Here is a 16107-nt window from a genome sequence, read left to right as displayed (position 1 = left end):
TGGTGATGCAACATGGGGGCTTAAGTGGGTACGAGAAGAATCAATGAAACAAGATGGGATTGGGAGGGAGACAAACCATAAGTGACTCTTAATCTCACAAAACAAACTGAGGGGTTGCTGGGGGGAGGGGGGTTAGGAGAAGGGGGGTGGGGTTATGGACATTGGGGAGGGTATGTGCTTTGGTGAGTGCTGTGAAGTGTGTAAACCTGGCGATTCACAGACCTGTACCCCTGGGGATAAAAATATATGTTTATAAAAAATAAAAAATTAAAAAAAAGAAAAAAAGATGTACTCTCTCAGCACCTTTCAAATATATAATATAGTGTGGTTAACTATAGTTACTATACTGAACATTACATCACCATGACTTTTTTATTTTATAACTGGAAGTATGTATCTCTTGACAACCTTATATTTAATTCTTATTCAATGCTTTTAACTTATTTGCATAGTTTATAATACAAAAAAATACATGAGTCTAGTAGTATGACTTGATAATTTGTGGATTTAAAATGTACATATAATAGGTGGTGTGCTCAGAAATATTTAAGTGATGAAGCATGTGATCAAAAAGTCTAGTGACTACATGTTATCTTGCTAAGTATTGTTACATTACACATTTAGTCAAGTGAATTCTCTTGATGTTTCCTTCAGACATTCATCTCTTTTCCATCTGAATTTCTACCAAACTTAAAACCTACATTAGATATGACCTTCCCTCTTTGACCAAATCAACCAAATTACTATACATAAAAAACAGCTCTTGTAACATATTCTGAAACAGAGTTAGCCAATGGAACTTTCTGTGATGACATAAATGTTCTATTCTGGAGTGCCCAGAATAGTAGCAATAGTTGTACATGATTCCTGAAATAGTTAGTTCAATTGAAGAACTGAGTTTTAAATTGTATTTAATTTTAACTAATCCAAATATAATTGTGAATAGCCCCATGTGACTAGTGGGTACTATCTTGTTCAGCACAGCTTTGGAAAGCTCTGACTAATATAACTGGAATAACAGATATGCTCAAGTCTATAAGTTAGTTGTTCTCTCCTACACAGGTATCCTTTAGTACTGGCTCCTGTTTTCCTAAAAAGCCTCTCATATTATTGAATATTTCTGAATTAGTTCATTTTTCATTAAAAAAATGAAAAAAATTGGGAGAAATATTAGCCTGAAACAAACTCAGTTAATGGTACTTTTGGATATGTATCCATCCACTAATAGGCCACTAATGGGATTAGGTTTTTTTTTTAATATGACAACACATTAATTATCTCTAGGAAATGACTCATAATTCAAGTGTTTGATCATTGATCATTACAAATAGTATTTTTAAAGTCTACTTTTAAAAACACTGCAAATAGACAAAAAGAGCAACAAGTGGAGATAGACTAGTCCCATAAAATATAAAATACGTTCTAAAACCTTCATTATTGAAACAGTACGGTTGTAGGGCTTAACCAACAGGTGGATCAAAGGAATTTATTTTACATAAATTAAAGGTAAATTTAATACAATTAAACATAAAAAAATTCTTAATCCCACTCATCATAAGAGAAACACAAATTAAAACTACCACTCTTCACTTACCAGATGGGAGCATTCTAGTTTAACACTGATAAGCCTAGGGTGGAGGGTACAGGAATAAACAGGCAATCAAAAACATCCTGGTGAGAATGTAAACAATTCTCCCCAGGGAAAGCAATTTGGTGGTAATAATAACAACAACAACAACAATAACAGCAACAGCTAATTCTTTTGCACCTTCCTCTGGACCAGACACTATTCTAAGCACCTTGTATATATTAACACATTTGGCCCTGTGAGCTAGGTACTGTTATTTCTATCCTACAAACTAATAAACTCAATCAAGGACAAGAAGTTAGCTCCTTTGTCCTTTGTCCAAGATTCCACATTTAGTAAGGAAATTTCAAAATTGAATAGCCTCTGATTCAGCAATTTAACCTCTAGGTATTTATTCTATAGATCTACCGGTGCATTTATAAAACACTTGTATGAGGTTATTCATGGAAAGGTTGTTTATAGCAGCAAAAGATTAGAAGTAAACAGGTGTGAGCAGGAGTTAAGTTAATTTTGATACGTTCATACAATGGAATACCATGTAGCTATAAAAGTCCAGTGACTATAATGCTGTCTAAGACAGTGTATTATATTAATAAAGCAAAGTGCCAAAACTTTATAGCATATTACCACATTCATTAAGAAAAGGGAAATTAGGATGTATATTTGTATTTGTTGTACATCCATGAAGAAACACGGGAGGCCAGAAAAGTAACTAACGACAGCATGCACTTGTAATGTGGGTGGTGGGAACTGACGGACCAAGGATACAGGGATGGGAAGAAGACTTACTAAATGTGAGTTTTAAAATTTATATATTTTGAACCATGTGAAGGCATTACCTATTCAAATCATTTTAGTTTAGTTTAGTTGTTTTTTTTTTTTAAACAACATGCTAAGTTCTTACATGAGAGATCAAAAGTATACATGTTTGGGGAGAAATGAAATGTTGAAGTTTCTTAAGTCATCTAAATGAGTACTGATGGTGGAAATAATATCTGTAGGGACATACCACGTAAGGATTCAAGAGTAAGGCACAGAAATAAAGAATCTGGACTCCTTTTCCTGATTATTGAACTGTATGAAAATATAACCTTCTCCAATGAAAAGAGACTCATGACTCAAAAGAAATGTTGAAGATGCAAGTGAGTGGAAAAAGGTGATACTTCTACACTAATATATTATTTAATTCATTTAATTATTACTAATTCTAATATTACTTAATATTAGAAAACCGCACCTTCATATATACATGCGATCTTAAATGTGTATAACTAAGTTAATCTAAATGTTATAACTAAAAATTTGACATTGGACAAAAACCTTGTCTGTGAGTGATCGTCATTGGGAAACATGTGTCCTGGGGGATTCACATTTGCATCTCTTCACGTGATCATGATGACCGTATCTGGTATGTATGTGTCCACGCCCTTTCCACAGCCTCATTTATGGACTCTCCATAAGGTGTCCAGCATTTTCCTGGTGTAAACTCTGTGCCAGCTCTTTTAATACATGAAAGATTTGTTTTGAACACATTTCTCTTTCTTCTTTCTTACTCATTTTAAATTAAAAGCTTCTAGATCAGAGGGTCTCCTGGCAGGGCAGAACATCTGCATGTTTGTATATTTTGAAAAATGCCCTATTGATCCTGAACTCATACCCCATTCTCAGGCCACATGGCTACTGAGAACCACTGACACACATCAGGGAAGAAATTGTGCCTCTTTAATTCATTTCACACCTTCTTTTTAGTGAGAGATAAGCAAAGCAGGTCAATTTACTATAAAATTAATGCCGTGAAAACTGCCAGTTCACTGTGACGGAAGATTTCAAAATCACCATTAATGTTCTGCAGCAGAAATGGCAAATAGAATTTATCACACATGCAAACTCTAACTGATTGATATTAGTTACTTGAAGCAATGTTGATAAGCATCTTTTCACGTGTTGCCCTAGAATACAGTTTTATATCTAACCTAATCTAATTGGAATACAGTTTATAGCACACTTTCTGGAGTCCTGCTTCGATAACTCCAACACGTACAACACTGTGTCAGGAACTTTATGCCTTGGTTTTCACATTTGTAAAATGAGGAAGTAAGAGTACCTCCCTCACTGTACGGTGTGAGACATGAGATAATACACAGACAGCACTTAGAAGCACAGAAAGTACTCAAGAAATACTAAGTGTTACCATCATCATCATCATGTTAGTTTTCGCATAACATACTGACCTGGTAAAATAAAATTCTATATCATAATTCCTTAAAAGAAGACAAAAAGAATTTCAAGTTTCTGAGATCATCAACAACTCTATATGTTCCAAAGTGTTTTCAAGTTGCAATTTCCAAAGTATCATGATTTCTATATATGATTTTTAGGAGGGGATAAAAGGAGAAAGCACTGAATTCCTAAAATTCCTTTCTCTTTTAATTGTAGTAGAAAATAACTGTTATTTGTCTTCAGATTCTCTTGGCTTCTGGCCCACCCATCAGGGGAAAAAAAAATGGTATTTACAAGAGACCTGGGTGTGTAGAGCCAGGTTATAGGTCTGGTCTGCTGGTGAACTAGCTGCATTAACTGTGCACAAATCGCTTAACCTTTCATATCAAAATCTCCATGACAACTGCGTTAGTTTATGCCATCATCATCTTCCTATTGTACTGGACTCAGCAGGTCTTTTTGTTTCCCAGGCAGGAAACAGAGTGGGTATCTGAAAGCAACTGCAAGTTCTTCCATTTCCCTTTCTCTTCCTGAACAATTCAGTCCTGAAACTTACTTGGTGGGGCAGAGCAAAGCGGCTGTCCATGCTGGTGGAGGAAGAGAGGTAAGGGTGGCCCAAAGCAGGATACCAAAGCATTTGCAAGATGATAAAGTAATCCCTGCAAAAAGTGGTCTGGAATGGAAAATTAAAACCCAGCCTTATTGTGGGAGCTGGGGGGTGGGGGGCTGGCATGGGGAAACAGAATTCTAGAGTGTAAAGATGCTCTTGGATGGGTGTGGCCAAGCTTAAGATACAAAATCCCATGTGGAGTGAGGTAGGTAAGAAGGAAGGTGGGTAGGAAAGAAGAAGGTAGGTAGGAAAGAAGATGACAAGACCCACGTAAGCCTGGTTACAAACAAAGGATTGATCAAAGAGGATTGATGAAGGATAATGGGCACTGGTTCTCATTGTCAGAAAGAGAACTACAAATAAGCAAATTAAAAATGGAGCAAGGCCTTGTGACACTGAATCTGAATTAGAGACATTGGTATGAATTCTATTTTTAATATATATAATTGGACAAATAAATACAGATATAAATATGTGTGTGTGTGGTTACACACAGATATATTCCCTATCTCTATCCACTCAGGCCTTGGATTTAGTGACACCTCACTAGCAACAAACATACCCAATGCCATGATACCATATTCTTTTTTTGTTTTTTAAGATTTTATTTATTTATTTGAGAGAGTGAAAGTGAGAGAGATCACAGAGGGAGAGAGAGGGAGAAGCAGACTATCTGCTGAACAGAGAGCCTGAAGCAGGGCTTAATCCCAGGACCCCAAAATCATGAACTGAGTCCAAGGCAGATGCTTAACTGAATGAGCCACCCAAGCGCCCATATGCCAAGATACTGTATTCTAAATATAGTTTTTTCAACTAAAAGTAACCAGGGCTTATTAGAAAAAGGACTGAGGGCAAGAAAAGTACAACAGCCTGGAACATTTTGTTGTATGAGAAACAATGATGGGAGCATGTCAAAAAGGAAAAAAAAAAAAAAAGCTTGAAAACTGCCTTATTAGGTAAATTGGGGTAAATTTGCATATCAAAATACATAGGGATAGTAATAGAGCTACTGACTAACAGAAAACCACAACCACATACACAACACACACATACACACATGAATCAATTGGAAGTTTAGAGTATGATTAGTAATGGTGGAATTATATAGTCTCAAAGTAGTCCTGCACAAAGTGTTTATTACATACAAAGGGAAATGACTGATTTTTACAGCAGAGAAGCTGGGCAGACAACACCTTCGTCAGCTGATCCAAGAGGACAATGTCATTAACAGGCCAAATAAAAATCCTGTGCTACCTGACAGAGATCAATGAGAAGATCACAGCATCACTTGAGCAATATTCCTGTCAAAGATTGATAATTTAAAGCTAATCATAAGGAACAAATCAAACAAGCTGGTATTGGAGGTATTCTGAACAATCACTAGCCTCTACAGTGAAAGGGTCATGAGAGTCAAGGAAAGATGAAAGACCTGTTGCCGACTGAAGAAGACATGTAACTCAATGCTGTCAATAACACTGCAGAACCCTGGCAAAATCTGAATGGGGTCTGAGCATTAGATGAAAGTCATGTTCCAATGATAATTTATTCATACTGCTATTTGTATTATGGCTATGTAGGAGAGTATCCTTGTGTGTAAGAAACGTGCACCATCAAGGAGTCCTAAGTATAGGGATTGTAATTGACTTCCCAATGGTTCAAGGGGGTAAAAAAAAGATCTTTGAACTGTCCTTACAATTTTCTATAAGTCAATTAAGATTTAAAAAATACCAAACTTCAAAGCACCCAATTTACCACACCAAGAAGTCTTCCCTTCTTGGTACTTGTCAGTAGCTCCCCACAGCGACTAGAATAAAACCCAAGACCTACGTGTTCTTATCCAGCTTGCTCGGTCCTCGTCCCCAACCTCTGCCCCTTCGTCTTCTGTACTCCCGCTACACTCGCTGTAACTGAGCTCCCAGAACATGCAGAGCCCATATCCATTTCAGAGCTTTGCATGGATTCTTCTTAGAACACTGGGGTCCAGATCTTTGGAATGAATGCCCCTTATCAGCCTTCACCTGTCCTCAATGTTACCTTTTCAGAAAGGTCTTCCTTCCCTTCCTAGCATTCTCTATCACATCATCCAGTTTTAGTCTCTTCATTATTTATTAAATTATTTAATTTAAGTTTACTATTATTGAATTTATTTAATCTGTTTATCAAATTATCATAGTCATTTGTTGCTTTTTCCTTTATTTTCAGTATCCCCCAAGTAGACTATAATCACCTTTTAGGAGAGGGGCTTTTTCGGTCCCCATCCCTGCAACTTCCCCATAGCCAAGTGCTTGGACAAGGAGGAAGAAGCTAATAACTTTTGGCTGACTGACAAGCTAGGCCTCGATTTTCTCATCTACAAAATGGGAATAAACTACTACTGACCTCACAATATTATACATTCAATAATACATGCAAATGATCAGCACAGTGCCTGGCACACAACAGGTACCAAACAGATGCAAAATATGCATATACAATGGAAAGCACTAGTTTGGGTCTAGAACCTCTTTGAAAGTTGAATGGTGCTTTGACAGGTTATCTCCCCCTAAACTTACTGCCCTATTGATTATGATTTAATAGAGGAAAAAATGTTTCCTTTCCAAAACCTAGAAATTTAACAAATCAAAATGCACTTAATTTAGTGATCCAGCACTGTGCTAGAAGAAAAACTACTGAATTTCTTTGTGGCAATACAGTGTTTTTTTTTTTTTTTTAGAAGTCCTATTTAAATGATTCATACTTTAAATAACATGTTTCATGGTACCATTATATCTTCCCTAGCATATTATTCTTTTATACTTTCTTCCTCTAACTTAACCAAAATTTTTACTGACACAAGCTCTAGATTTATAAACATTAATTCATCTTCAAAAAAATTTTCTTCAAAGTAAGTATTATTTCTGCATGTTCATGGGTAAAGAATAATTAATGTCTGATTAAGGTCACAAGTTAAGTAAAAGTGAATCAAAGCTCTCTCCAGGCTTCAGACTCTCAGTGTGTTATTGCTCTAAGCATAATCAAATATTTATTGAGTGCCCAGGCAGGGCCGGGAGTGAAAGAGATATGTAAGATAGGCCCTTAGGACATATTTCTTATTAACAAAAAGTCCAAATTAAAAGGAAATTGAATCTATTTTGAGTTTCTATATGGGACAGCTATTCAAACTATTATATCTACGGTGCGCAGAACTCCACAGACCAAACCACAAATCCACAAGGGCACCCTTAGTAGAATTTCTTAAATCCCCGAGAAGAAATGGCTAGAATGTAAAACCACTTCTTTCACTTATCCATTTGTTACTTTTTCTGTTGCAGTTAAAACAGTGGGGGGAAAATGTTCCTAGAGAAAGTCAGGGAGCTAACAATCTTCCTTTAGAAAATCATCTACCACAATGTTACACTGCCTCTGCTTTTTTACAGTCTTCCATGGTCTCCTCCTTCCTTCTATCCTCACCCACCACAAATATACACAAGCCTTATTCATCAAGACTGTAGGTTTATGTGTTCTTTTTTTTCAAAACAGTAAACATTAAAATGTAATACATTCTCTAAGAAAATTCCATAGGTAAAAATTTCTGGAAGTAATTCAAGTTTTTGACTTCACCTTCAAATATCTCCTGACTAATTTTCTTGGTAAAAGTTAACATGAGCCAGCAAGCGTTCAATAGACGTGCTAGTGTTCATCGGTTCCAAAAAAAAAAGACTAAAAAATGCTTCTTGTCACAAATATATTATAAAAAATGTGTTGATCTTTTAGTTGATTTGAAATAGTTTAATTCTTTTTATTGCTGTTTCTCACTTGTTCCATATTAGATTTGAGATGGCCTCAAAAGTTATAATCTACAACTAGCTTAAACCTCATAAGTTGATAAAGGCACTAGTGCAAAGGAAAAATAAGAGTAGGGAAAAAACACAGTTAAAGCCAGGGGTGAAGGTGACACACAAAAGACACACTTATTTGCCACATAGAACTGGATCTGAATTGGGGTTCTTAATAGCCTAGGAAGTGATGTAAAGGGTGTGATAGGATCAGGCATAAAACCTGATGTGTATATACTGAAAAAAAAAAAGCTAATGGCTCAGGAGAAATTAGATCCTATTGCTGATGATGAGACATAAAGATGAAACTTTTCTCAAGAGTCCTCATAAATGAAAAATAAAATGTAGTCAGTGATGTTGATGCTTCTCATAAAGGGATTTATGGTTCTCCTTCTTAAAATGTCCTTCATTATAAATCAATGGCACAATACCAAGTACAGTTTAGTTACAATAACCCTCTGCAGTCCAAAACACAATTTTTTGATTGTACTAATTCAGATACATTTTAAAGTATCTAGTCAAGGGGCGCCTGGGTGGCTCAGTGGGTTAAGCCACTGCCTTCGGCTCAGGTCATGATCCCAGGGTCCTGGGATTGAGCCCCGCGTCTGGTTCTCTGCTCAGTGGGGAGCCTGCTTCCCCCTCTCTCTCTCTGCCTGCCTCTCTGCCTGCTTCTGATCTCTGTCAAATAAATAAAATATTAAATAAATAAATAAAGTATCTAGTCAATTACCTAGAGTGGCTAGATGAGGTCACTGGGAACAGTCACTTTTCAGCCAAGTTAACTGCTGCCTCTTTTTAAAAAATACATATTTTTTGACATTGTGAAGGTTCAAGAAGTGAAACTATAGCCATACTTGAACTCTGCTCCAGAATAATGAAACATCCAATACATACTTCAAAGAAAGTTCTTCTAATATTGCTCATAAACATATTTACGGTCTAACACCATTTAGGCACTGGACTAAGAGTTTTCGGATGTTGATTTAACAACACTCTGGGGAAGATACTCCCCACAACTGTTACAGTTGAGGGAATTAAAGAAGGAGGATATAAGTAACTTGCCTAAAATTACAAAGGATCACAGTACTGTGCTTGAAATTACATGCAGCTGTGCAATTGGGTTTGAGACCCTGTGTGAAATACTTTGCAGGGATGGCTCTACTTAGAAGTGCCAGGAACATAAAAATAAATGTTAGAGGGGGAAAGTAATATGGTATAATTTCAGATGGAGATCCCAGACTCAACAGACTCTTACTCATAAGGTAGACATGACATTTACCATTGACTTAAATAGCCACTAGCCTCCTTTATAGGATTATATAAATAGGAGTACAGGTTTCCCCCTCCCCCACGCAAATCAATGATGCCCTGAATGAGAGGCCTGCCAGTGAAGGTATAGAGGGAGAGGAATTCTGAGGGGACTCTGTTCTGGGAGGAGAAGCTGCTGAGGGCCATTCGGATTGTAGCCTCCCCCACCCTGCCGTCCCTAACTCCCCCCCCAGCTGTGGTATACTACTCCGATACGGGCTACACTGTGTATTTGTGGCACATGTCTATTAGTTGTTCACCCAGAATCCATTCTCCCCTCCCCTTCTTACTACCTGAAAGAGCCCTGGTTTTCTTCTGGCATGTGTATCACGGAGCATACTGTTGGCTTATCTAAGTCAATTCTGATGGCCACATTCCCACTTTAAGTAACCGTCTCAATCACGGACTTTTCACAACTCTGGCTTGTGAAAAACAAGGAAAAGTCTGCTGGATGCCTTCTAGAATAAATGGATAAAAGGAAATATGCAAGAAAATAGTCCCTTTTCCTTCCACTGGCTAGTGTTACATCCTTCACCACTGGATGAGTGTGGTACATGCACATGTGTGTACCTGTGTGTATGTGAGAGACACACACAAAGATGCAAACGGACAAAAAAGCAGAGAGAGGAAAACCGATACTAAGAAATGAGGCATACAGGAATACAGGAATGAGGCATATAGGCATAAATTTGTAAAAAGGTCAGGGGAGAGACGGAAGACAATAAATATCCAAGAAAAGGTAGAAGGGACCTCTGCCCCCTCCCCACCGCATAAAAAAAGAAGTTATGTCAATATTCTCATTTCCTAGAAGCTTAGAAGAAAGCCAGTCTCGCTTTGTGCAGCATTTAGTACACTTTTAAGAACACTTGAAGATTAATAGCCGCTCTTTGAGGACAAGAGTAAAATAGTGGTTCAAAAATAGCAAGTCATACAGAGCAAAGACCAGCTTGAATAAATTTGGTATCTGTTTGCATCTACTGAATGTGGCTATATGCAAATCTGGATCATAATGATCTTATGAAAATGCATTTTTTTTTTTTTTTTGCTCACATAAATACACGGCTCAACAGCTATGGCATTATATCTAGATCCAACTCTCAGACTCTATGCACATATTGCTAAATGTCAAATGTATTCATATTCATTTATATTTGAATGCTGCTTTGAGTGGAAAACTATAAATCATCCATTCAAAAATAAAAACAAAAATAAAATGGATATGCAGCATTATTTAGCACAACAGATGAACCTGACTTATCTTGCAGTTAAGCAGCGAAGTGAATAAGCATTCTCCAACAGAAGCTCTGATTCTGAAAACTTAATAACGAAACTGCAAAAACCACAATTCCCTCAAATATCTGAATTTTCCTCATAATCTCAGTTACTATTATACTTTTATCTCCATAGTCAGAAATTCTCTTACTTGGAGCAGTATCTATTTCACTGAGCATCTTCTTTATTGGGGCACATAATACAACCCTCGATTTTTCTCGAAGTACTTCATTATCTCTATTTAACTATTCTGTATCAAGCTCTTTTTATAAATGCCTCATAATGGAGAAGTGGCTAAAAAGTTGAATGACCCTTAATAAATCTGTTGAGTTCATAGTGTTGGTCCAATCATTTACCAGCAGCCAAAGCGTATAAATTTCCTTTCTTTCTCCCCACCGGCTAATCCTTCTCTCTCTTTTTTTTTTTAAGATTTTATTTATTTATTCAATGGACAAAGATCACAAGTAGGCAGAGAGGCAAGCAGAGAGAGGAGGAAGCAGGCTCCCTGCAGAGCAGTGAGCCTGATGCAGGGCTCCAGCCCAGGACCCTGTGATCATGACCCTGAGCCGAAGGCAGAGGCTTTAACCCACTAAGCCACCCAGGAGCCCCCTTCTCTGGTTTTTAATATGGGAATATGCCATGGCTCAGTCCCATTAAGTCCTGGGACCTCTCTTTTTCTCATCTATTAGTGACCTCAGCAAATCTCATGGCTTTATATACTATCTGCTAACTCAATTCAGGCCAATTCCAGTTGCTCAGGCCCAAAACCTTGGAGTCGGACTTGCCCACTCACAATCCATAGATGTCCAAATAGCAAACAGCTCTACCTTCGCAAAAATCTGGAATCTGACCACTTCACACCACTTTCACCCTGGTCCAAGCTTTGATGTCTCAGTGGGATTTTAAGAGCTAGTCTCCAGAGCTGGTGTTTTCCTATCCCATGCACCCAGCACATACGCACCATCTCTTGTCTTCCCCAGGCACAGTAATTGTTTCAGAACTTATATCTCATGGGTGTTACTCCTCTTTCAACTGTTCTCTTCCTATTTCACGCAGACCAGAGTGCATGATCTGACCCTCTGACCTTATTTCCTATAACTCTTCCACTAGCTCATTCCATGCCAGCAACCCTAGTCTCCAGGCTTTTTCTGAACCGCACAGGCATATTTACCCTTTTGTACTTACTGGCTCTACTTGAAATGCTCTTCTCCCAGATATTTATGTAGCTCAAGACCTCACCCCTTTCAGGTTTTACTTGATCACCTTCTTGGGAAGACCTTCTCTGACCCCCTATTTTAAACTTCACTGCTCCCCAACACTCCCTCTTCTCCACACTTATCATTATAGGACAATCAACTTGAATTTTAACTCATTAATGTTTATTCTTGTCTCCATCCAATAGAATGAGGGTCTGCTTTTCTTAACTGCCATCTCCCCACTGCTTGCAAGTGTTTCTCTTATGGTAGGTCCTCAACAACATTTGTCAGCAGGTTTCACTGAATATCTCGACCTTAAAGGTCATCTTATCAGGACATAAAGTTGCACATCTCTCATTTTCTCCTCCATTTTATATGCTACAGTTCAGTCTCTAAAGCCATTCATTATCTGCCCTCCCTGCAAACCAGAGATGCAAAGAGTCACTAACAACTTGAAACACTGGCTTCCCTTCATTCTTTAACTGCTCTAGATTCTATCTTCCACTTTACAGCTCTCTCAGATTTATCCCCCTCTCTCCCTTACTACTTCTTCAGTTCAGGCTCCCACTCGATCCATGCTGCCCAAAGGATCAAGTCCATTGTCCTCATCCTGCCAGACAACAAGGCTCCCTTCCTATCTGACTGTGGCGTATCCTTACAGATGCATCTCTTCAGCTCCCCTATACCTGCTCTCTATACAGCAACCTAGTTTTCTAAGTTTAGCATGCTTTTTGAGCTTTTACTTCTTTTCATAATACTGGCTGTACATGTAACACGCTCCCTGCTCTTCAAGGAACGATTCTGAAGTCATTTTACATGAGCCACCTCAAATATTACTTCTATAAAGTCATCAAAAAACCAGCAGCTAACAACTACTGAGTGCTTACTAGGAGTCAAATAACTTACTTCCATTGTATCATTTAACCCTTAAGCAAATCTATTAGAAAGATTTTAATAATTTTCCCCCAAATTATACATGATAAAACAAGGCTAAAAGAAGTGAGGAAACATGCCCTAGGTCACAGACTTAATGAGATGAGTTGGAATTGGATCCTATGTCTCCCTAATTTCAAAGCCTAAATGTCAAAACTCTAAATAGATAAACAGCTGAACTGACCTTCAAATGGGTATTCTGAAAGTCTTTGCTGAGTTTAGGTAATAACTTAATATAATAACTTTATTGTTATGAGATAAGAACTACAAACCACAAGCTCTAAGAAGCTGCCACTTTACAACCACCCCGATAATCAAAGAATTCACTCTAAAGCACTGTTTTAGTTTGCAGGAAAACACATAATTTTTGTAGGCATATTTGTGTTATGAAAGAAAGTAAAAATAATACTATTGTCCATTTACAGAGTTTACAAAATTACAGGCAAGGTAGAAGTCCAGAACCTTGTTTTCGTTTGCCACAAAGCCCACATAATGATCACCTGATACGCCTAAAAGGACCTCTGAAATGTTACAACTCTGCTAATTTCTACCCAATAATTATAACTCTCCAAGTTTTTGCCCTTCTTGGTAAAGCTTAATTTCACAGACCTTTTCATTATGAGTTGCTTTGCTGGGTTTGCATATAGCATCCCACCCAAAGGTGACTTTGATGGGGCCTCTAAAGGCAGCCTCAGCAGGTCTCCATAGAAATGGCCCCAGGGTTGTCTCCAAAGTGGACCTGCTTGAGTTGCCATGGTAAACAACCAGGCTAGATTGCTATATTCAGTTCTCTGCCAGGGTCGTCATGGTGACTGCAAAGGATGGCTCCTTAGAAGGACCTCACAAGGGCGCGTTTCCATGGTGACCCTATCCTGCATATTTCTAAGCAACTTCCCTCCGGTTGTTCTGTGACCAATTGTGGCAGGTTCATTTTGAGAGTCACCCTGGAAGGTTTCTCCCAAAGATACCGTCATAACACATAGCGATTTGGAAGTGAGGTCTGTAAACAAATAAGCTGCGTGAAAATGTAAACGGTACCATTCATAAATCATTAAATTAGTCCCCATACATTTTAGGAAGGATCTGTTTGTTTTGATGGGTATCCAAAAAAAAAACAAAAAAAAAAAAACCCACCACATTTGCAATGTCTGTTAAATGTGTCTGTTTCAAATCTTAATTTAAAATATCTTACAGAGTATAATGCAGATAATTAAAGTTTCAAATTTCTCCAATCTTACAACATAGCAGATAACTAGGTAAAAAATACTTTATAGTAGATATGACACATACACATAAAATGAAATCATAAATACAGATGGATCATTAGGTTATAATGAGATATCAAGGAAATTTTTATAGAGCAAAAGACAAAATATTTGCAAGTCAAATGAAAAAAAAAATGTGTTTTTTTAGTTGAGTTGGGAAAGCCTAGCCATATTTGGGCCCAAACTATTTTTTCCTATATCTTTGTGGTTGGAACAATCTCAATTACTCTTCCTTTCACTTTAAAATATGAATATAAACCATTCTGAACAGATGCTTGGTTTTTAAGCCATTTAACTATTCTCCTGAAACTTTAAAATACTGTACTTTAGTATTTAGTATTTAGTATTTAGTATTTAGTCAAGGGAAAATTTTATCTAATTGCTAATTTCAGTATCTTTAAAAATTACTTAACAAATAAAAAGAATCCACAGTTCAAAAGATACAATTATAATTTCTGTACATGTGCTCCCTCTTTTGTTCTTTCCAAGTGACTCTTTAAATCTACACACACACACACGCACACACACGCACACACACGCACAAACACACACACATTCCTTGCTGTGAAGAAAAGGTTAACCTTGGGTTTCCTCTTTTTTCTCATCTTGAGGTAATGGCAAAATGATTCCCCATTGAGCATTAGTTCCACTGGCTTTACATTTCCCATTACTTTCTCTCTCAGATGCCATTCTCCTATTCTGTCCACTGCAGTCCACCACTGCCCATTCACTCTCCATCCAGGAGAAAGAACTCGAGTTTGAAAAACAAAAACAGTTTAAGGGAGATGAGGATAATTCATAGTCACTTCTTGGTGAAGTCTCAATGTTCTACACAAAGTCTGAATTTATCGAGACTTCTTGCTTTAAATCTTCAGTATGTTTTTGTGAATCAGAGCTATCACTGCAATTTTATTCATTCATTTACTCACTAAATATTTATTGAGTGGCTACCACATTTCCAGCACTGTTTTAGGGGCTGAGAACACTTCAGGAATCAAATAAAAAAATTCCTGCCTTTCAGGTGCTTAGATGACAGGTGGGGAGGGAGAGAAGGATTACAAAGAAAACCAGTAAGTATGAAATCATATCTCTTGTTAGATGATTAAAGTCAGGGAGGACATTAAAGCTGAGAAGAGAGAGGCTGACCCCAAACCAGGATGGGATGGGGGCTACGATACTAGTATTAATGGGGGGTTTCAAGAGCTCCCCACACATCTGCCATAGGCATACTCAATATTGTACTCAATACTAAACAAAATCCTTACATTAAAAAAGGATCATAGAGAATTCAGTAGAAGCTAACCAAAGCAATTCACAATTTTTCCCACTTTTATACTTGCTCTCTTGGAGGCAGCACAGTCTGAGGAAGACAAGTGATACCAACACCTCTGAGCCTACTTCTGCTTTGAGAACTATATGAACTTGGGAGAGTCACTCCACCTTCAAAGCCTCTTCTTCAATTTTAAAATGAGAATAATAATTCCAGGCTCAAAATGATACTCTGAAGATATGCAAAGACAATAAACTATAAATAGTAAAATACTGGGGGTGATACTATAATGTCAAATCAGCATGAGAACACTTCAGAAAAAAGGAGGTGAGGAAAGAGACAGATGAAGAAAGGCAGCCAAAATGTTGGAAATTAATGAAGCCCAGTGATGGGTATACGAGTTTGTTATATCACTTTTTGTTTTTTTAAGATTTTACTTATTTATTGGACAGATGGAGATCACAGGCAGAGAAGCAGGCAGAGAGAGAGGAGGAAGCAGGCTCCCTGCTGAGCAGAGAGCCCGATGCGGGACTCGATCCCAGGACCCTGGGATCATGACCTGAGCCGAAGGCAGAGGCTTTAACCCTCTGAGCCACCCAGGCGCCCCTGTTATATCACTTTTTATGTTTG

The 16107-nt window shown here is 37.6% G+C and overlaps 1 protein-coding gene across 1 annotated transcript in view; it reads right to left on the bottom strand.

Annotated features, from left to right (window-relative positions):
• The window catches only part of SNX7 (sorting nexin 7), a 110188-nt gene that overhangs the window by 53424 nt on the left and 40657 nt on the right, over nucleotides 1–16107 (bottom strand). The gene's annotated exons all lie outside the window — the stretch shown is intronic.

Source organism: Mustela nigripes, chromosome 14, assembly GCF_022355385.1.
Source record: "Mustela nigripes isolate SB6536 chromosome 14, MUSNIG.SB6536, whole genome shotgun sequence".
Classification (NCBI taxonomy): domain Eukaryota; kingdom Metazoa; phylum Chordata; class Mammalia; order Carnivora; family Mustelidae; genus Mustela; species Mustela nigripes.
The sequence above is the reverse complement of the archived record's forward strand: the minus strand, read 5'-3'. Positions and strand labels throughout refer to the sequence as shown.